Here is a 23,076-nt window from a genome sequence, read left to right as displayed (position 1 = left end):
TGCCTCCTTCTAAGAATTTTAGCCTCCGATGCGTGCATTACCTCAGGAATTAGATAAGCAGTCAGGATCCCATACGAATACATCAGTCTCTAATTAAGGATTGGAAATTTGCATGAAAGACAAAGGTGCTGCAAGCCCTTCAACCAAGCAATGACATTCTTTGCCACAGCATATCCCCAATTGCTATTTGATCTTGTTTTTATGAAAACTTTTCCAAACTGGAGTACTTCCTCTTTCGCAGCTTGTGACAGAACGGGCGAATGGCCGAAATTTGACCAAATCTCTTTCGAGGTAGCCGTACAGGTTATGACCAACAGCCTGTCTATTTTGACATTGTCAGGATGTGTGAACCCCTTCTTTACTTCTGGCCCTTTCTCCACTCCTGGCGACCTAACCTTCCTCTTCAATTCAGTCTCTCTACCTCAGCCCCTTCACATCAGCTTTGACTCTTTCAGTTATTTCCTGTCTTATTTATTTCATTTAGGCTTTTTTTCTCATCAGACCTTTTCTTTCATTAGGATTACTTACAAATGTGGCACAGGAACAGCACATGCAGGCGCAACCAGTACATGAGGCTGTATTTGAGCCTCCTTTTTCACCTAAATCTAGGATTATAATTATCCATTCTTTTCTCCCTCAAATGCTTTTCTAGCTTATTTCCCTTCGATACATCTGTACTATTTGATTCAACCACTCCCTTCAGCATCAAGTTCCATATTCTTGAACAGGAGAAAAACGGTAGCATTCCCACAGTGTAGAAGGAGGCCATTCAGCCCATTGAGTCTGCACCTACCCACTAAAAAACCAACCTGACTAGACCTATCCCCCAACCCTATCGCCCGACAACCACCAAACCTACACATTGGATACTAAAGGCACGATCTGCCCGAATGGGAAGAGAGTACCAAAGCGAGCGTGTTAGAGAGGTGTATACCGGCACTAGGAGCACCGAGAAATCCCAAGCTATTCAACGGGACTCTGTTCCCATTCAGGTAGATTTAGGGCCACAGCGGGGAGAGGCCGCACTTCGTCCGTTTTCTGCAATGAGGAGCTCTGCTTGTCGCAACCCCCGACGCGACTCCTAAAGCCCCCCAAAGCACCAACTCACCTATAAGGGGGTCCTCAAGCCCCCACGCACTGCTGGGGCAGATGCCCATTGCGGGAAAAATGCCAGCTTGGCACTGCCAGCATGGCACCCTGGCCTTTGGCAGTGCCAGGATGCACCCAGGTGACACTGCCAGGTGGCCTGACTGGCACCAGAACCCTACACCTGGGGGCCTCCAATCCCCTGGGAGACCCTCACGAGTGTCATTCCGTCTGGTTCCCATTTGTGGAGAGCAGCATTGAGCGATGCTCGCCCGAGCCCTCCAAGGCAAAGGGGTTAGATTCCAATGCCTTGGGCAGATCGTAGGAGCACATAATGGAGTAGACTAGCTGTCTCACTCTAATGTGCAGATTTGCTGCATAGTAGTGATCCACCCACAATGGGCAGGATTTACATCCCAACGCTGAGCGAGATCACGTTAGATCTCGCAAGGCGTGGAGAGGCAGGTAGATTCCGGAAAAGCGATACCTGGGCATCTACCGGCTGTGCCGCTTTTCTGACATAACGCGGCCAGTAAATTGCATCCTTAGGGGAAATTTAGCATAACCAATCCACCTAACCTGCACTTCTTTGGACTGTGGGAGGAAACCAGAGCACCTGCAGGAAACCCACACATAGACGGGGAGAATGCACAAACTCCACAAAGACAGACACCCAAGGTTGGAATTGAACCCAGGCGGGTCTCCAGGATTCTGATGCAACAGTGCTAACCACTGTGCCACCTTGCCGCCCCACGCACCACTCTTTAGGGAAAGATGTTACTTCTGAACTCCCTATTGGATTTCTTGATAGCTGTGGAGGGTGGCGACGAGGGGGTTTTCACAGTAACTTTATTGCAGTGTTAATGTAAGCCTACTTGTGACACTAATAAAGATTATTATTATTATGGTTTCTAGTTGTACTCTTCTTCACAAGAGGAACCATTTTCTTTGTATCCATACTACCAACGTTTTTCTTAATTTTAGAGACCTATTAGGTCATTCTGCAGTCTTTTTTTGTCATTTATCAAATGGGTGGCCATTTGAGTTTCATGGAGGATAGGCCGCCTACCAATTTGGCATACAAATCTTCAATGCAAGGCATGGGGTACCTATCCAGTCGAAAGGTCTTGTTGACCGTGAGTTTATAATCCCTGCCAAGGTGGACTGATTTGTCAGGTTTGACAATGGGAACTATGGATGTGGCCCACTCCGCAAACTGCACTGGTTGTATTATCCCGAGCTTTTCCAACCGCTCAATCTCAGTTTCCATCATCTCAAACAATGAGAATGGGACTGGCCATACCCTGAGGTATCTGGGAGAAAACATAGATTTTGGCGCTTGCTCCTTTCACTTTACCGAGGCCCTCTTGGGATTCTTGAGGGTATTTACTAATAACCTCATATAATCCACCAGTTTACAAATTTCCAGACAGTCCAGCCGGATCCCTGCCCATGAGACTTGGTCCTGACCCTCGTATAAGTGGGAGACGGGCCGACTATTGTCTATAGGTTACTGGGGTCATTGTGGTCCCCATAATTTTCAACAGTTCTCCCGTATATGTGGCTAATCTGGTCCTGGTGTCCCTTAGGTGTAAGGGCAGAATCCCTGTTTGGAGACGATAGAATGTCTGTTCCAAAGGATAGATCTCCCGTAACTACCTCTACCTCGAAAGAATGCCCGTTGACGAGCAGCCGTATCCTTATCGGGGAGACCTTGGTTGTGACAGTGCAGTTCAACTGCATTGTTTCCTCCTTTGAGGGCTGGTATGCTTATGACGTACGGGCTATAGGTGACTTTGTCTTCTGCCTGGGTGGTACACGTATTGCCAATTCCAACAGCCTTGTCTCAGTTGTGTCCTTCCACAGCACTTTACAACAGTCCAGGGGCTGATACTTGTATTCCTCCAGAGCAGTTTCAGGTACCTCTGGGATTATCCAGCCAATTCTTAGGCCACAAGGACATCACTATGGAATGGTTTGATGGGGGGTGAGACGTGTGGGTGCCTTCACCAGGACTGGTGGCTTCTTTATGCGAGGACCCTCCCCCATGCTGAGGACGCTACTGTCCGACATCCCTTGAAGTTCTTGAGTCCCTTCTTCAGCATGCTCCAGGGACAAGGCAATCTCAATGATCTTATTCAGGTCTAGGTTGGGCTCCGCCAGTAATTTATTTTGGGTGTGATGTTATTCATCCCACACACTAGCCTATCACGTAGCACCTCGGTCAGGGATGGGCCAAATTCGTAGTACCCTTCCAACATCCGCAATCTACTAATGAATTCCTTAACGGGATCCTCCGGGGTTCTATCAGCCATATTAAAGTAGTAGCTTTGGTGGATGATGTGACTACAGCTTTGGGTCATAATGGTTCTGCATCAAGTCTATGAACCCATCGAACATTTTAGTGTCTGGGACTACAGAGTAAGTTAGGTTTTTTATGATGCTGAACATGGGGTTCTGCACGCAGTCAGGAGGATTATCTTCTGTTTCTCATCCCCTTCAATGCCATTGGCACGAAAGAAATAGAAAAGATCTAGGTCGGCATTTAAAGCCCCGCTACCGATTCCCTATTGGGAGACCTCCGCCCGTTCAATGTGGAAAATCGTATTATATGAAGTCCATGGAGCGATCAATCAGTGACCCCACATGGTCTTCAGAGGAGTTAAAACAGTGGCCTCACATAAAAAGATCATCGGATGACTCGTGTGATAAATGAAAGCGTCCATTAAGACGGACGTTAAGCTGCATTGCTGGAATGTTAAGGAAGGTCTATTTTGCTTCTGTCCCACCTGTGTCTGACTTGAGGTGGTAACAGTGGTTGCTTCAAATGGAAATGTGTTCCATTCACTAGCACTGGTACCTCTTAGCTGAATATATTTAAAACTTCAGCTCCCACCACCCATATATACTTTGGGCAAGAGGCAAGTAAATCTGATTTCCCTAAATGTGATTTTTACAGTCACACCTTGTTCCTTTGCATAGATGCTCAGGATCAGCCGGCTACTTCAGCACATCAGCACCAAAGAATTCATGGGAACATCATTAGTTAGCAAGGCATTCCTTGGTGACCAGTTGGAAAGTAGCACTGGGAATAGGTCACTGACTTACCCTCTCTGCTGGCACCTAGGGAATCTGGACAGTGAAAAATGAGATGAATAGAAATTATTTCATGCCCTCATTAATAACTGCTGAAGATGAGTAATAATAACCCTCAGCTTTGCAGCTGAGTGTGTAAATATCTCAGAATCTATTCATTATTCCGCACGATCTGCTATTGATGATACTCCATGTTGCTATTATTCATATGAAAATGTGATAGCACAGGATAAATTAACACATTTGGAAGGGAAACTTGGCGTTGTCATCAAAGAAAGGCACTATGCTCTGTAAAAACATGTAGGCAGAGAGGATCTGACAGAATGTGAGAAAGAGTAGCATTGTATTGCAGCCTAATCCAATTAATTTACGATCTGTTTTTAAGCAGAAACAATGGCCCCAAGATTCTATTCATCGCCGGAAGGGCAGCATGTCAGGAGCTCTTCTCAGCTTTTCATGATAACCCCACCACAAATCACTGAGCCGCGGAGGAGAACATGCATGAAAAATATCAACCAATTTAATTTTCAGCTCCCTATTAGATATTATGGTAGTGCGAGTTAATGATACAATGCACCATATAAAACGTTGAGCTATCTGTCACAACATCTCCTTCCTAAGTACTGTGAGTGAATTATGCCATGGGTGTGAGGCTTGGCTCTGTCGAGAAGATTTTAAAAATAGCACTCTAGGGGTTGTTCAAACAAATCTGGCATATTAAAAATGCAAATAATTGAACATCTTACCATAGTAATTAATGGTCTATCGTTCATTTAAATATTTGACTGACAATCCTGTTAAAAGTGATTAAGATTACAGTCTCGCTAGCCCTCACACATGCAAACAGAGTTTAAAAGAGCAGCCTTGATGTATTCCTGCAGCGTGGCAGAGAATATGGGTTTAAATCCGTGATCTTCATGCAGCGGGGTCCGACGCAATTGAAAAAAAAGGATTCTGCTATTTACTTTGAGAGGAGGAGTAATTGGAAAGACAGTCAGCGCTTATTTGCATTGTGAAAAACTTCGGAATTCTCAGGTGCTGCAGAGGCCAGAGTCGAGGATTGGCAGTAAACTGATTGGCGAGCAGACTGAGGGAAAATATTTGTCATTGTTTTCCTCAGAACACAAAAGAAAACAGCATCAGAAATGTTTGTAAGTTCAAACGCATTTAAAGTTTATGTTTCAAGGCTAAGCTGAGAAATTCCAAAACGTTAACAAGCATCTAGATCTGCAAACAAATAAAACACTGCAGACGTTGGAAATCTGAAATAAAATTCCAGTAATTTTGTTTTTTTTGCCCAATTCAGAATTTTGAACAAACATAGTTTCAGGGGAGAAACTTTCATGTCCTATCCTGAACTTCAAACTAATATTTAGATTTTAAAACTTAACAAAAAGGAAAGTAAAGATGGCAGCCTGGGGGGGTCACCTGACTTCTTTTGGAGATTGAAACCGCTCCACTGCTTCAAGAAGTAACAAAAGGAACAATCCAGACTGATGTGAAGCAATGTGCCTTCCAGAAACCTAATCCAAAAAGGATATTATCAGAACTGAATAGTTTATTCAAAAAGAAAGACACTGGGCGGAATCTTGAGGCTGCGTGCACCACCCCCACCGCTTACAGAATCGACGGGCAGAGTGGATAATCCCCCGGGAATCGGAAAACGTGAGACGCGCCAGAGAGATCGCATTTCCCGATTTTCCCTGTCCCTCACCAGCGACTTCGCAAGATTCAGACCAAAAAAGGGCCTGAACCTCATTTTAATGAATGTGAATTCATTTCAATGTACTGAGAGCCCCCACCCCCACCCCTCCACCAAATGATCCCCCTTCACGGAATATTGAAACCTTGCCGACGTGACATCACATCGGCAAGTTTTACTATATGTTGCGCCAGGCATTCGAGGGGAACCCCCCGGGGGTGCAGAGGGAGGTATAGCCCATGGGGGGGTGACACAGGGAAGTGTCCTGGCACATGCCGAGGTAGCGTGTTAGCACATATTGCCAAACTGGCAGTGGCAACCTGTTCCGGAGCAGTGCCCGGGCAGATGTTAGTGGAAGACCCATGGGGTGGTGCTGTTTGCTGTATGGTTGGTGGGGGTGAAATGACGGATGGGGTTGCGAGAATGAATGTCGGGGGGGGTTGCCGGGAATGAATGCCGGGGTTGGGGCCGATGGGGCAGCGGCAGCCACAGAGAGCTCCGCTATGTGTGCTGGGGACCATTGCATTGTAGCGCTGGTCGGGTCACCCTTTTAGGATGATGCCCGATCTGTGAGGAGCCTTTTCCCAGCTCTAAAAGTCCCCGCTCCACCCCGCCAAAGTGAAACCGTAAACATAGGAACACAGAAAATAGGAGCAGGGCGAGGCCACTCAGCTCTTCGAGCCTGCTCTGCCATTCATCATGATCATGGCTGATCATTCAATTCAACAGCCTAATCTCAGTTTCCCCACATATTATTTCATCCCCTTCACCCTAAGTGTTTTTTCTGACTGCTTCTTGAAAGATTTTGGCCTCAACTACTTCCTGTGGTAACGTATTCCACAGGCTCACCACTCTGAGTGAAGGAATTTCTTCTCATCTGTGTCCTAAATGGTCCACCACATAGCCTCGTAGTGTGAGACACTGGGCGTCATTCTCCGACCCCCCGCCGGGTCGGAGAATGGCCGTTGGCCGCCGTGAATCCCGTCCCCGCCAAAGTCTCCGGTACCGGAGACTTTGGCGGGGGCGGGAATCGGGCAGCGCCGGTTGGCGGGACCCCCCGCTCAATTCTCCGGCCCGGATGGGCCTAAGTCCCGCCCAGAAATTGCCTGTCCCGCCGGCGTAAATCAAAGCTGGTATTTACCGGCGGGACCAGGCGGCGTGGGCGGGCTCCGGGGTCCTGGGGGGGGCGCGGGGCGATCTGACCCCAGTGGCCTGGCCCGCGATCAGGGCCCACCAATCCGCGGGCGGGCCTGTGCCATGGGGGCAATCTTTCCCTTCCGCCTCCGCCACGGCCTCCACCATGGCGGAGGCGGAAGAGACTCTCCCCACTGCGCATGCGCGGGAAACTGTCGGCGGTCGCTGACTCTCCCGCGAATGCACCGCATTTCCGCGCCAGCTGGCGGGGCACCAAACGCCATTTCCGCCAGCTGGCGGGGCGGAAATCCCTCCGGCGCCGGCCTAGCCCCTCAATGTTGGGGCTCGGCCCCAAAGATGCGGAGCATTCCGCACCTTTGGGCCGGCGCGATGCCCGTCTGATTGGCGCCGTTTTTGGCGCCAGTCGGCGGACATCGCGCCGTTGGGGGAGAATTTCGCCCCTGGTTCTGCACACACCCACCATCGGAGACATTCTTCTTGCATCAACCCTGTCCAGTCCTGTTAGAATTATATAGGTATCTATCTGAACTCCAGCAAAAACAAGCCTGACCGACTCAATCTCTCCTCACACATCAGTCCCACCATCCCAGGAATCAACCTGGTAATCTATGCCCAGACTTCTTTTTGGTAAAGAGGCTCAAGATTCAGTGAGAAAATTGGTCTGTGGAACTGGAGCGTTCCATGCCAGGGGCGCGATTCTCCGACCCACCACCGAGTCGGAGAATCGCCGGGGGCTGGCGTGAATCTCGCCCCCACCGTGTCCTGAATTCTCCGCCACCAGAGAATCGGCGGGGGCGGGAATCGCACGCGTCGGTCGGCGGGCTCCTCCCGGCGATTTTACGGCCCGCGATGGGCCGAAGTCCCGCCGCTGTCAACGCTTGGCGTGGATTGAACCACCTACCTTACCGGCGTGAGCAGACGGCGCGGGCGGGCTCCAGGGTCCTGGGGGGGGGGGGGGGGGCACGGGGCGATCTGGCCCCGGGGGCTCACCGATCGGCGGGCGGGCCTGTGCCGTGGGAGCACTCTTTTTCTTCCACCTTCACCATGGTCTCCACTATGGCGGAGGCGGAAGAGACCCCCTCCACTGCGTATGCGCGGGGATGCCGTGAGCATCCGCTGACGCTCCCGCGCATGCGTTGCCCGGCGAAGTCCTTTCGCCACTGGCTGGCGTGGCGCCAAAAGCCTTTCCCACCAGCCGGCTGGGCGGAAATCACTCCGGCGCGGGCCTAGCCCCTCAAGGTGAGGGCTTGGCCCTTAAAGGTGCGGAGAATTCCGCACCTTTGGGGCAGCGCGACGCCGGAGTGGTTCCCGCCACTCCATCTCGCCGGTTTCCCCCGCCCCGCCGGGTAGGGGAGAATCCCGGCCCAGTTTTCTGTGAGATTCTGGCACTTTGCTAAATTCTGGTAAGTTTCCCCTGTCTCAAACCCTCAAGGTGTGAAACCAGAAATCAGGAATCAACAAAAACACCATCCTTATTTGGAAAATAACTTGGACTTTGTAGAAAGTCACATGATGAGTCAGCCACATTTCAGTACTTTTAAAATCAGCCAGAAGCTTTTCCACCAAGGACCATCCAACTATTTGCAAGTATTTCAAGCAGTCAAGGTAATCACCAGCAAATGCCTTGTAAACGGACTCCCCCCCCCCAAACTGCTCTAACTTCAAGTTCACCTTCGAACCAACCTCCTAGAAATTCAACTACAAGAAACCTCACAGCCTGCTGAGAATCCTTCACTTTCCAAGACCCATGCTTCAACTTTAAGCACAAAAGACATCCAGGAAACTACAGGACTGCTGCATGGGAGCCAAAGATTGTAAGCTGGAGGCTGAGATAATCGTAAACTGTGACAGTATATTACCTTCATTTGTATCTAATCTGTGTGCACGAGAGTGTGTGAGTATCTGTGTTTAATTTTTGTTAAGTGTGAGAAAATAAAGAACCTTCTTTATTTTAAAACACACAAAAAGATTGCTGGTGGAATTGTTTAATTGGAATGCACACTCTGAGGGAAAAAACACCACCTTTGATCACGGGCAGGAGGGGAACACACATATTCTGTTCATGACAGGAGGATATAACGATTTATTCTTCTAACTAGATAACACTTTTATTCAGTATCCCTCTTGCCTCTAAGTCAGAAGAAGTTTGGGCATCATAATTTAGGTTGACATCAGTGCCTTAAAGAAGGAGTGCTGCACTGTCAGATGACAGTGCCCCTCACAGGAATCGGGTTTGGAGGCAAGGGTCCACTTGATCAGGTGGGACGATGTGGGGTGAAGAACATGCCGCCTTCTTGACTCCTCTCAATCAAGGGTGGATGACAGCCAGTGACCAGCAGGGAAATGGTCAGGCCGCACAACCTCTTAGGTTTGCCTACAGTCTACTTGGGGGTGTTGGTCCCTCATCCCCAGGCACCCTGTGCCCAATTGAGGTATTCAGCTTCAGGGTGGAGGCGCCTATCATTTGAACCTATCTGACCATGCTGTTGACCCTCCATTCACCATCTCCCTCACTGGCAGCCTCCTCCATGGGATCTGAATCCCACACATTGGGCTGGACTATCCTTTTGGGATACTTCTCCCACCTGAGCTGAATCGCTTCTGCTTTGCGCTGGCAAGAGGAAAGGCTCGAAGAACCGATTCCCCCACCTTTACGCGTGGTGGGATGGGGAGGGATTCCGTTCCGAATCCTGCTATTGGGCCGCCATTTTGAGCAGGCGGCCCAGTACCGAGGTCTGCGGCTAAACCCCCTCCTCCCACAATGCAAATCCTGCCCCCCCTCCCCGCTGACAAGTAGGGGCATTCTTTCTCCACCCCCACCATGGGAATTGTTGGGTCACCCATCCCCACAACATGTATGTATGAGGGTAACCTGACCCTGTCCACCAAGACACCCTACCAGACCCCCAATAGAATCCCATCAGAACCGCCGACCATGAAGGCTCAACCTTTCCTTCACCCCTTCTTCCTTCAACCCCTCCAACCCTTCCTTCACATCTCCTCCTCCCCCACCACATCTAAGAACTACACGTGTGACTCTGTGTCTCCTCTCAGGAAAAGCTCATGCACAACCATCGAGAGAGGGCCCAGGCTGGCGGCGAGATGCCGGACATAAGAATCCTCACCTCCTTCGAGGAGCAGGCCCGAGAGGTGACTGGGGTGGCCGAGGACAGAGCCGTCACCACCATGGAGGATGGCAGACGCCGCAGAGGTGAGGAACCACTAGACCCCACCAGGATGGACTGTCAAACGTGAGTTGTTATTGCCATACAGACTGTCCAATCAGTCCCACTGACCACGTGTTCATTCTCCCGCAGGTCCTTCAGCCAACATTGCCAACCCATCCCGGGCGGCACCCTCTCCTGCCTCCCTGGAGAACATCGCGTAGGAGACCTCCGAGGAAGACAAGATCGAGTCATCACAGCTGTCATCCCCACCCCCCACCAGCGCAGATACACACAGCTTGGTGGGAAACGTTAGTGGTCAGGCTTCTGGGGCACAACCTGGTGAGCACCACACTGCTGCTGATGTACACCAGGTGGAGGCAGGAACTCGCAGGCGAGACAGCAGTCGGAGGTCTGCTGGATCCCAGGACGCAGCTGGGTCCCAGCCAGATGCTGAGCCCTGGAACAGGGTTACCCGGAGCTGATGGAAACAATAAGGAGTGGCCGGGATGTTCAGAGGGAGATGTCAGTGAACTCCATCAAATCCATAGCTAATTGGGGGAGTCCCAGAGACTACGGGCGCAGGAGATGTTGCCGGCAATGCGTGGCACCAAGGCCAACACTGCTAGGGTGGCCTGGTACATGACGTCGACACCATGAGTGAAGGTGTCTAAGGATCTCGGCAGAATGTCCGACTCGCTGGGGGATGGGGTGGGGTGGGGTGGGGGGGGGTGGGGGCGGCGGATAACTCAGCACTGGGCTGACCTTGATGAGGTGCTGCGGGACATGTCCCGCCCTCTGATGGGAATGGCCAAGGAGCTGTGGAGCTTGTCGCAGTCGCAGGTGGGCATTGCCAAGCCAGTGTAGAGCATGACCCAGTCACGTCACTGAGGGTCATTGCCGAGGGCATCGACATGATGGTACAGACATCGGGGAGCTGTCAGGGCTGGCACAGCCAGATGATGCAGGGGCAGCTGGGGCTTGAAACAGCTGCCACTCCGTCTCAGGGTGAACCCCAAGGCTCTCTGGGCACCGATTGGGAAGAGGAGGCGCTGAGTGCCAATCCGGATCCGTTCCAGTGGGGATGGTGGCCACCAGCTCCCCCGAGTTTCACCTCTCTGACGAGGCCGTGTCACACAGCCAGCATACGGGACAGGGTGGCACAGCTGTGCATGTGCCGCTGACAAGTGTGCCGCCCCCCCCCCAGGAGCCCCTAAAAGAAGCCTTCCAGGGGCATCGAAGGCCACGAGATGAGGTCAGCAGCTGGCTGCCTCCACCTTAGAGACACCCAGACATAGCAGTAGAGCTAGGAGGGGGTGAGGGGTGTGAAGAGGGGGGGGGGGGGGGCTGGGGACCATTAGGAGGCTGGCGAATTGTAAAACAAATTAAACACCCTTGAGCACAACCAGTTCCGCAATGCAGGCCGACTTTTGAACCCTTGGCCCATCTCTCCAAGCATCTCCTTCCCCGGACACTTGCTCATAATGTCACCTGGACCAGGAAATGGTCCCCTCCCCGTGGAACTTGTCAGACGTTTAGCTGCTGTTGTATAAAGAGTCAAAAGTTCTGCTCCTTTTCACCAACACCTTTATTTCCCTTTAACAGATTCTGCTCAAAACTCTAACATCACATCACCTGACACAAAGGACACCTGAAGCCCTTTTATATATCAGTGTCAATTATTGGATACTTAACATAAATGAGACAACTAATTCCAATGTCTCTTAACCCATTAATTAACAGCACTCACCCATCCTCCGGCCGTGGACATGTCCCCGGAGCTGTGCCCCATCTCTGGGTGTTCGAATGTTGGCTGCTGCGTGTGTGGCGTTGCCTCCCGCAGTGTCCAGGCATCAAGATGTGATTGAGAGGCTAGGCAATGACTCCCACATGCTATATGGCCCGCCCACCCACGGGAATCCACGTGAGTTGTGTGAAGCAATCACTTAACCACATTGCCAATTCCCTATTAGCAATAGCCTTCAACCGCATGGCCAAAGGCATTGGCAGTCAGTCTGGGCCATGGGTGGTTGTTGGGGCAGACAAGGAGGGACAAGGGGCCTCCCCTGAATGGATACATCGCTCCAGGCATTGGCATGGTGGTGCCGCACACGGTTTCCCCCTGGTTACCAATCTCCAGAGCCTACCCCTGCCCTCCAATGGTGGCTCACCCCTGCGAATGGTCCCACAACCCCAGCCGGGGTTCCCCCCACCCCGCCCCTTACCGAGAGTCCCCCACCCCCCTCCGAGTACTGAGGTGCCAAGCCCAGCGCCCCCAGGCTCTTTTCCTGTGAGCAAAGATGGCTGCTCACTTCCTTGTATCCCCACAGAAGCCACTTTAAAAAAGGAGTACGAAGCGGTGCCAGCGTGACCACTTGCTGAGGAGGCCGATGAATGACGGAAGGCTGTTGGATATGGGATGGCTCCCATTAATTGTATAGAACTAGGGCTTAAGTGATGATAATTGGTTTCTCGCCATGCTGCGGTGAGATCTCGATTTCACCCACGGGGGCGGGGGTGTGGGGGGGTGGGTGGGGGGGGGGGGTGCCGGTAAATGTGAAGTAGAAAAACTCACCACTATTCTTAGAATTCCCCCTATACTAAAAAGGGTCAAAAGACTTTCTAAATGGTGAACAGGGATTTTCACTCCCTGACTCCAATGCAGACTTAGGTGGGTGCTGTTCGGGTTAATCTATATTTTCAAGTTATCCCCCAGTATAACCCATACCTTCATAGAAGAATTTTATCTACTTTCCACTTAGTAGCATCGATCCTGGGTCCCGCGTTGCTAAGTAAGTAAAGTAGACTTTGTAATACCCACTGTTTCAGGTTAAAACTTTAAGTTATTTTATTATTCTATTTTTTCTTTTAAAAGATGCAATCACTATCTTTACAGTAAAGTAAAAAGATCTTGCTTCTGGATTCTCCTGGTAGGTTAAAAAGACCTTCAGGTCTACCTCGACAATCTCTCTTCTTTAACATTTGGTCTTCCTCAGATGGATTTGCTGCTCCGCTTGGTTTCTGTGCTCTATCCGTCCCATGGCCGAGGGCATCTATGAGAACTGACTCTGCTGGCTGTCCCCCTTTTTAGGGTTTATATTTCCCTTCTAGCAGTTATTAAGTTTATATGATATTATCATAAAGTAACTTTATTTTACTCTTGATTGTACAAGGCACCTTTAATCTGAATTATTTCTAACATGACTATGTATTAATCTTGAGCATGACTTCAGCTCATCGAACTCTGATTACATTGTTTCCCTTGTGATGTTCAAAAGTGCTTTGATCCCAGAGGGGTGTTACACCTGGGGCGAGATTCTCCAGCCCCCCGACGGGTCGGAGAATCGGCGGGGGCTGGCGTGAATCCCGCCCCCGCCGGTTGCCGAATTCTCCGGTACCGGAGATTCGGTGAGGGCGGGAATCGTGCCGCGCCGGTTGGCGGCCCCCCCCCCCCCCGGTGATTCTCCGGCCCGGATGGGCCGAAGTCCCGCTGCTAGAATGCCTGTCCCACCGGCGTGGATTAAACCACCTCTCCTACCTGCGGGACAAGGCGGCGCGGGCGGGCTCCGGGGTCCTGGGGGGGGGGGGGGGGCGCGGGGCAATCTGGCCCCGGGGGGTGCCCCCACGGTGGCCTGGCCCGCGATCGGGGCCCACCGATCCGCGGGCGGGCCTGTGCCATGGGGGCACTCTTTTCCATCCGCCTTCGCCACGGTCTCCACCATGGCGGAGGCGGAAGAGACTCCCTCCACTGCGCATGTGCGGGGATGCCGTGAGCGGCCGCTGACGCTCCCGCGCATACGCCGCCCGGCAATGTCATTTCCACGCCAGCTGGCGGGGCACCAAAGGCCTTTCCCGCCAGCTGGTGGGGCGGAAATCAGTCCGGCGCGGTTCTAGCCCCTCAAGGTTAGGGCTCAGCCGGTCAAGATGAGGAGGATTCCGCACCTTTGGGGCGGCGCGACGCCGGACTGATTACGGAGAATTTTGGCCCTGGTTCCTGTCACCTCTAAAGTTGCTTTATTACCAAGTAGTGCCCTTAGCTCAGAATTCTGACTCTGATTTGGGGCTAATGTGTATTCCCGTGGACACGTTGTCTCCAGCTTCCCATCTTTACCTGATGTCTGCAGAATTTCACACCTAAACATTTGTCACCCAATTCAACTTAAGATCCTAGCAATTCTTTTTTAGCTGCTTACTAAAATAATTAACTTCAAAGAAGGTGCAAAGTATTGCTTTTTTCCATATACCTAAAAGTTCAATCTGCTGTGACTTAAAAGACATACATCAGTTTTACAGCTTGAATAGTCACAAGCTCTTTTCTTAAAGCCTGTTTGATAAAGGCTATCTGCATTTCAAAACCTTCTTTTGCAGCTGCAGTTAACCCTTTGTGGGATTTTTCCCTGCATTCTCTCTTGTACCCTTAGGTCAGGTATTGTCAGACTTCCATGTTTCAAATGACATATTTTCCCATTTTTACTTTTACACATGGCAAACTGTTTGGCGGCTGACACGGTTCTTGTTTTCGGCGTCTCCTGCTATTCACCGGCCTTGTTTCGCTCAAGCGAGAGTGCAACGAGTCCGGATAATCAGCCCATAGTTTCTGTCTGCAGTACAAATCCTCAAGCTATTTCCAAGTAAAACAAAAAAGAATATTAATCCTATACGATTAAACAAAAACTATGATCAGTATATAATACAGATCTGTTAGGAAGACAGTATTTCAGAGGGAGCGGCAGTCAGGGGGGTTGGACCTTCCAAACAAGTACTATTACTGGGCGACGAATGCAGAGAAGGTGCGGGGCTGGAGTAGGGAGACGTAGGCTTTACAGGTGAGGATGGAGGCAGGTTCCAGTAGGGGGTCAGGGTTGCAGGCGCTGGATGCGAGGTTTCGGGGATGGGAGGAAAGAGGGGTGAAAGAGATGAAGGACTTGTTTTTGGAAGGGCGGTTCGCAAGTTTGGAGGAGTTGGGGCGCAGTTTGGGTTCCCGGGTGGGGAGGGTTTTAGGTACTTGCAGGCATGGGACTTTGTGAAAAAGGTCTTTCCGGCCTTTCCAGTAGCGCTTTCTCATCATTGCTGGAGGAGGTGCTGTCGGTGGGTGGTGTCATCTCGGCCATTTATGGGAGGATTTCGGAAGAAGAGAAGTTGTCCCTGGAGGGGGTCAAGGCCAAGTGAGAGGAGGAATTGGGGTTGGCGCTGGAGAAGGGGTTGTGGTGCGAGGTGCTGCGGAGGGTGAATGTCTCAATCTCTTGTGCGAGGCTGGGGTTGGTACAGCTAAAGCTGGCACATAGGGCACACCTGACAAAGTCGAGGATGAGCCAGTTGTTTGAGCGGGTAGAGGATATTTATGAGCGGTGTGGGAGGGGCCCAGCTAATCACGTACACATGCTCTGGTCCTGCCCGAAGATGGAGACATTTTGGAGGTCGTTCTTCAGCACCATCTTGCTTGTGGATTTGGTGCTTTTCCCCCTCAGTGTCATATTCGAGGGGTCAGACCTGCCGGAGTTGTAGCGGGAGTGGGGGCAAATGTTTTAGCCTTCGCCTCGCTGATGCTCGTAGGCGGTTCTGTTGGGATGGAGGCCAGCTTCTCCACCCTGTGTCTTAGCATTGCTGGGGGATCTAATGGTGTTCCTGCATTTAGAGATCGTGAGGTTTGTCCTAAGAGGGGCAAATGTTCGGGTCCACAAGAGATGGGGTTTGTCTATTCAGCAATTCGGGGAGCTAGTTACCGTCAACTGTTGGGGCCGGGAAGGTTGATTGGGGGTATGGGAGGGGGCAGGGATGGGGTTTTGTGATGAGTTTATTTTATTTTGTGTTGTAACGTTTTGTAAATGTTAAAATGTTAAAAACTTGAATAGAAATACTTTTTAAAAAGTCATACAGATTTGCATGTCTTCTTTTTGAATTCTCCAATTAAGGGACAATTTAGTGGCCAATCCACCTACCCTGCACATCTTTGGGTTGTGGGGGTGAGACCTGTTATATTACCCTTGGTGGTAATATGTCGTTGTTCTTTGTCTTTTGATCCTGAATGGTCTGTTGAGTTGATGACAAAGAATCCACCAATCATTAGATTGAATCAAAACTAATTTATTGGATAACGATTAATTAAATGAAGTTCACACACGCTACTGAGCTATAGTTAATCATAAAGTAATGTTGAATCTGTCCAGTAGTAATCAATAATCTAGTAGTCACTAATAAAATCCTCATGTTAACTCTCTCTAATCTAACCTACTCCTCTTGCTGTTCTCAGGCTTTCTCCTTTGCTAACTTTACCCAGCATTCCCTGAGGTCTGATTTATATACAGAGAAATGGTGGTGTCCTCTAATGTTTGAATTACACAGAGATGTAATAATTAACCCTTCACTAGCTTGCCTATATACATATCATTACAAGACCCACGCTGACATTGGGAGAATGTGCAAACTCCACACGGTAAGTGACCCGGGGGTGGGATCGAACCCGGGTCCTCGGCGTCATGTGGCAGATCTGTATATCTGACCTATGGTTATCTTGGTGTGGAAAGAATGAAAGTTGCAGTATATTTCTTAAGTACCTATTGTAAAGCTGTGTTAAATCATGAGAGTTCAACTGGAAGAGTATATCCAATCGCTGTCAGACTAACAGTCATCATGCACCTGATCCTTGGCAGGTGCAAATATGTGTGTGCGTGTGTGTGTGTGTGCGCGTGTGTGGGCATACATGTGCGTGCATGCGTGTATAATTAATTCATCCTCCTTAACAGTTGAATTGGAGAAGGCATGCTCAATCCTTTACAGTTATATGTGCATACAGTGTGTCCCTGCTGATTCTTTTATGCATGTTTATACCTTGAAATGTGTAAATTCAGCATGTATTACAGCACAAAGTGTAAGATATTGCAATGTCACCCACACACAATGTACTGAACATTGACAAATAAACAAATAACAGCAGGCAACTCATTACTGTGTGGAGCACTAATAAACCTAAACACTGGAGAATTTGAGACCATTTGATAATGCGATAAGCATATTGCTAAGGTTAGCTCAATCATTGATAAATTATATTTTTGGACGCTTCTAATGGTCAGTGATGAATCGCACTATAAGTTACTACAGTGGGGTCTGGTTCATTACTTCCTGTCGACAAACACTTGTTCTATAAACTGTTATGAATTATATATGGCTCATGCCATTAGTCATGATCATTTACCAGGCAAATAATCCCAGACAATCTTCAATTATATCAAACTGAATAAGTGGCTCAAATAAATTCAATACAAAATAGAAACAGTTCAATATTACTCCGGTGCCTTTGGATAAGTAGCTGACAGAGGGAAACTAGACTCTGAGACACAGTAATTAATGGGAAGTAAACCATTCAGTGGCACACCGAGACACAATTCAAAAGTACCACAAGTGTGAGAAATGATAGCTGATTTGTTTTTGATAAACTACCATTTTTGGATATGTGTTTGCACTGCAGCCATGTTAAGAAATAAAGGAATATTAGCTTCCCAAAATCTCAGTTAATGAGCACAAGACACACATAAGCACATTATGTCATACATTGGACCTCTGAGAGTGCCAACATCACCAAAGGCCTTTGAAAAATTTCACAGGTGTACCAGCTTGTAAACCGCAAATCCCAAGGCTGAGTTCATGATCTGACATGACCAGAGAGAGCTGAGGTCAGGGTGAGGAATTGCACAACTGCAATCTGTGATTTTCTGCCTATTAAAAGAGTAACTCTGTGGTCTTTGACATGCAGAAACAGTCTATATTCCTACATTGAATGGTTAAGTTATTTTCTGTACGAATCTTCAGAACGAAGTAACACATTCTTGATATTTTAGAATCATGGAATCCCTACAGTGCAGAAGGAGGCCGTTCGGCCAATTGAGTCTGCAACCACCCTCCAAAATAGCACCCTACCTAAGCCCACTCCCCTGTAACCCCAACTAACCTTTGGACATTAAGGGCCAATTTAGTATGGCCAATCCACCTAACCTGCACATCTTTTGACTGTGGGAGGAACTGGAGGAAGCCCACACAGACACAAGGAGAACATGCAAACGCCACACAGTCACCCAAGGTTGGAATGGAACCGGGTCCCTGATGCTGTGAGACAGCAGTGCTAACCACTGTGCCACCCTGCCTTCTACATAAATTCCCTTTCAATTGATATAATGGTGTGGGTTGACATTATGGGCTTGTTTGGTCACATGTCCATGCACATATACCTCCCAACATTCATGAAAACCCTACTGCTACAATGTAACGGACTTCCCAGGCAAACATAGCATTAATAACTTGGAAACAATGGACAGCAAGTTGGCTATCCTGGATGAAATCGGTTTTTTCCCCTTGAAATAAGTCCAGTGGCAATAAACAAAACACAGTTGCAATTTTCCATGCCAATAATTTTTAATTAAAATTTCCTGCGCAAAAATAGTCTCCAGGGAGAATTTTGAATGAATGTGAGTCTCTGAAACAAAAGAAAAAAGTACTTCGCGAAAGAGGAATCCGAACTTCTGCATCTCTGTGTGACAGTGAAGTGAAACGCAGCACAAAACCTTGAAGATTTCAACTCAACATTCCACAGCTAACAGTAAATTCTTGTTTTATGGAGGCATAAAGTAGGTCCTCAGGCAGAGTTAATAGATGACAAATGACCATGGCTCATCAAGGCCAGACATTCTCATACAACCTTTCCAATTTCCATTGTCATGGATTCTGAACAACGTGTTTAATTGCCTGAGGGAAGTGAGTCACCCCAAGTAAAATGGTCAAGAACAACCTTTGTAGCTTTAGATCTATTATCCCCCAAATCTCCTGGCTATCAACTCAACATCACCTGATGGCAATTATTCCTGATAGCTACACCCTTCAAATTATATTTTTGGTCAGTCTGTCAAAAATTGCATCACAATGTCCTCTGAATTACTTGATCATCTACGTCCGTGTGCATCATTACAAACTTCTTTCATTTCACAAACACATGCTGCTGCTTTAAATATGTTCAGCAAACAGGCGTCAGGTTCTTTAAACAGAAGCCGATTTCACAATGTAAAGGACGTTGACAGGTTAAATGCATCATTTGTGAGAGGGAAACTAATAATAAGTTTCAGACTTTATAAAAGTTATTCGATTATTTATCTAATTAGTCTGTTCCACAGGATATAATGGAATTCAGTTCTAACTCTCTTGTACTTGGTTTATTCCATATTATCTAATTCCGTTTCAAATAGTTCAAAGCATGAAACTTTACTATTTTAAGGCTGTGGTGGTTCCCAGCAAGACAACAAACAGATTTTTACAATTTGCAATTATAAGCAGAAGCTAAAGAAGTTTGCTATCAACAGATTGTTTCCATCTGGTGGCATCTTTTCTGAATATTGAGCTGTTATTGACGTCTTCCCTGCTGCAGTATCATTAACACTAATGATCACTAACTCTTGTTAACTCTCGTTGGGATGGCGTTAGCTGGGGTTCAGTTGGTAGCACTGTAACTCTTTTTTAAAAAATGTTTTAATTGAGATTTTTGTAGTATATAGAACAAGGATAAGCGTGGACACACATTTGGAAACAAAGGATGAAGAGAAATATTTCCACATCATTCTGATTCTATAATTTACATCAGTCATCTTACATTATTTACAGTAGTGGATACGGTTTCCTGTTTCTCGTTCTCCAGTAACTTTCTGATTCTGGCCGGGTCCCCTGTTCCCCCTCCCACTTTCCTTCCTGGCCACCCACCCCCTGTCATCCAGCATGCCTTCTTCCCTCGTCTGTTCTTGTACCCTGCATGTTGGGCACGGATGGGTTCCATGTCTCTCCTCTCCCATCCCCCCCCCCCCCCCCCCACCACGCCTCCTCCTTGCTCTATCGTGACTCCCCTCTCCTGTTCTTTGGCATATTGGCTGTTGGCTACGAACAGGTCTTGGACAACTGAGTGAATGGCTCCCACATTTTGTGGAAGCCCTCGTCCTCCCACCCTCAGATGGTGAATCTAATTTTCTCCATTTGGAGAAATTCCGATAGGTCGGACAGCCAGTCTGCAGCTTAGGGTGGCGCTGCTGACCGCCAGCCAAGCAGGATTCTCCGGTGGGTGAATAAGGAGGCAAAGGCAAAGGCGCCGGCCTTCCTCCCCATGAATAGGTCTGTCTGTTCAGAGGCCCCGAAGATTGTCACTCTCGGGCATGGCTCCACCCTCATCCCCACCAGCTTGGACATTGTGTCGAAGAAGGCTGTCCAGAACCTGGCAATCCTGGGGCAAGGCCAGAGCATGTGGGCGTGGTTGGCCGGGCCTCCTTGGCACCATTCGCATTTGTCCTCCACCACTGGGAAGAACGTGTTCATTTGGGTTCTGGTTAAGTGGGCTCTGTGCACCACTTTTAGCTGCATTAGGCTTAGCCTTGCGCATGTGGAGGTGGAGTTGACACTGTGCCATGCTTCGCTCCAGAATCCCCACCCTATTTCAAACCCCAAGAGTTCCTCTCACTTCTCTCTCACCTCGTCCAGTTGAGTGTTAGCCCTCCCTAGTAATCACCCATACATGTCGCCATAGTTCCCTTTTCCTAGGATGTCCACGTCCAGTAGATCCTCTCGCAGTGATTGTTGTGGTGGTAGTGAATAGGTCCTTATTTCTCTTTGTAGGAAGTACCTTAGTTTGTTCCTCCCCGTCAGCTGGAATTTTTCTGTCAGTTTCTCGAGTGTTGTCAGTCTGTTGTCAGTGTAGAAGTGCCTAACTGTCAGTGCCCCCCCCCGTCCTGTCTAGCAGAAGACTAGACGGGCTTTGTCAAGGGTAGACAGCTAACATCGAACATCAGACGTCGGCTGAACATGAACATAACTCCATCCGTGGAGAAAACACCAGAGGTGATCGTCTCCCTGGAAGCAGAAAAGGCCTTCGACAGAGTCGAATGGAAGAACCTCATAGAGGTACTGGAACTGTTAGAGCTTGGAACAGGATTCACTGCCGGGGTGAAACTCCTGTACATTGCTCCCACAGCGAGCGTATGGACAAACAACATGAGCTCTAAGTACTTCCAGCTGCACAGAGGCACAAGATAGGGATGCCCGTTGTCCCTGCTGTTGTTCGCTCTAGGGATCGAACCACTAGCGAACGCGCTTAGGCCGGCAAAGTCTTGGAAGGGATCCAGAGAGGAGACAGAGAGCACAGAGTCTTGCTCTATGCGGATGACCTGCTCTTCTATATTTCAGACCCGCAAAACAGCATGGAAGGAATCATGGCGCTCTTGAAAGAGTTTAGAGTCTTCTCGGGCTCCAAACTTAATCTGAGCAAAAGCGAGATCTTTCCACTAAACCCGCAAGGGGGAGGGGCAGAGCTGGAGAGAATGTCATTTAAACAGGCCCGGCACAAATTCCGCTGCCTGGGATCCAAATCGCTTATGACTGGACAGGGATCCACAAGTAGAACCTGACCTGCAGCTATGGAACACACTCCCATTCTCCTGGCAGACTATCAGGATGAACGTACTGCCCAGGTTCCTCTTCCTGTTTAGATCCATCAAGGCGGTACTATTGAAGGTGCCACCTATCAGATGAAATGTTGAGTCAAAGCCTTATTGGTTCTCTAATGCAGGCACAAAACATCCTGTGACTCTATTTTGGAAAAGGGAGGGCGAGTGATCACCTATTTCTCCCCCTCAATCAACAACCCCAAAGTCAGATTATCTGGTCAGTTTTGAAATTAATTTATGGGATTTTGGGTCTCTGGCTAGGCCAGTATTTATTGCCCATCCCTCGTTGCCTTTGAGAAGGTGGTGGAGAGCTGCCTTCTTGAGCATCATCACATGGCTTTGTGGACGTTCGCTGCGTGAAAATTGGCCACTGTGTTTGTGACATTAGAACAGTGTTCAGACTTCAAAGTTACGTCAGTGGCTGTAGGGCACTTTGAGATGTTCAATGCTTGCAAAAAGTGGGATATAATATAACATATAATAATGTGCTATAAGGAGCTAGCTTGAATATTGTCACCTACTCTATTAACATTCATAATAGGCTGTCTCCAGAAATGTAGGTGCTCATCTATTACATAATTACAACCTTCTCAACAAAGCCTTAAGACTCAAAAGCTAATTCACAACATTGCACAATTCCTCCATATCCAATTACTGTTCATATAATTCCAATATTGTTCGTAATTGGAACTTCAACATGTTGCAATTCATTAGATTTGATACACACAATGTGAGACACATTACAATATCTCCAATATATAGAGTTGTATTGGGGAACATTTTTAATTACATTTTTGCATGCAACTTCTACAATCTTTGTGTATCAAGTACTTTCCCAGCCAGAAAAAGATTGAGGCTTGGGAGTAGTCTTTCAGGAAATGCTGTTCTATAGCGCTCATCACTCCTTTTTAATTTTCACAAACTCCCACTGAGAGAATGCTTGGTTCATACTTTCTGTCTCACTCAATGCCATGATTCAAATAACAAAGCGTATGTTGGAAACCTTCCAGAGTACAGCTGTTGGCCACATTTTTACACAGTCAGTTACAAAGGACATGTTTTCACTACACTCCCTGTACATTCTTTACAGGAAGAAAGCAAACATCACCACCTTAATTTATATATGTACATAAATATGTATATATATACTCAGATACAAAAAGATCATCATATATATATACTTAGAAACAGGACAATCTCAATCTGAGAGGGGTAGTGACCTTTGTTCTCAGAATCAGGCAAGCATATTTAATTGTGTGCAACTCTTACCACCATGCTTATCAAGATGCACATATCCAAGGTTGCCGAGAGCTTTTTAATTAAAGATAAATGAAATTGGTTCAATTGGACAACCTGCTATCAGACACAGAGAGAGCTGACAGCCAATGTACTGCATACACACTTATGG

Source organism: Scyliorhinus torazame, chromosome 7, assembly GCF_047496885.1.
Source record: "Scyliorhinus torazame isolate Kashiwa2021f chromosome 7, sScyTor2.1, whole genome shotgun sequence".
In the NCBI taxonomy this organism is placed as follows: Eukaryota; Metazoa; Chordata; class Chondrichthyes; order Carcharhiniformes; family Scyliorhinidae; genus Scyliorhinus; species Scyliorhinus torazame.
Note: the sequence above shows the minus strand (reverse complement) of the source record.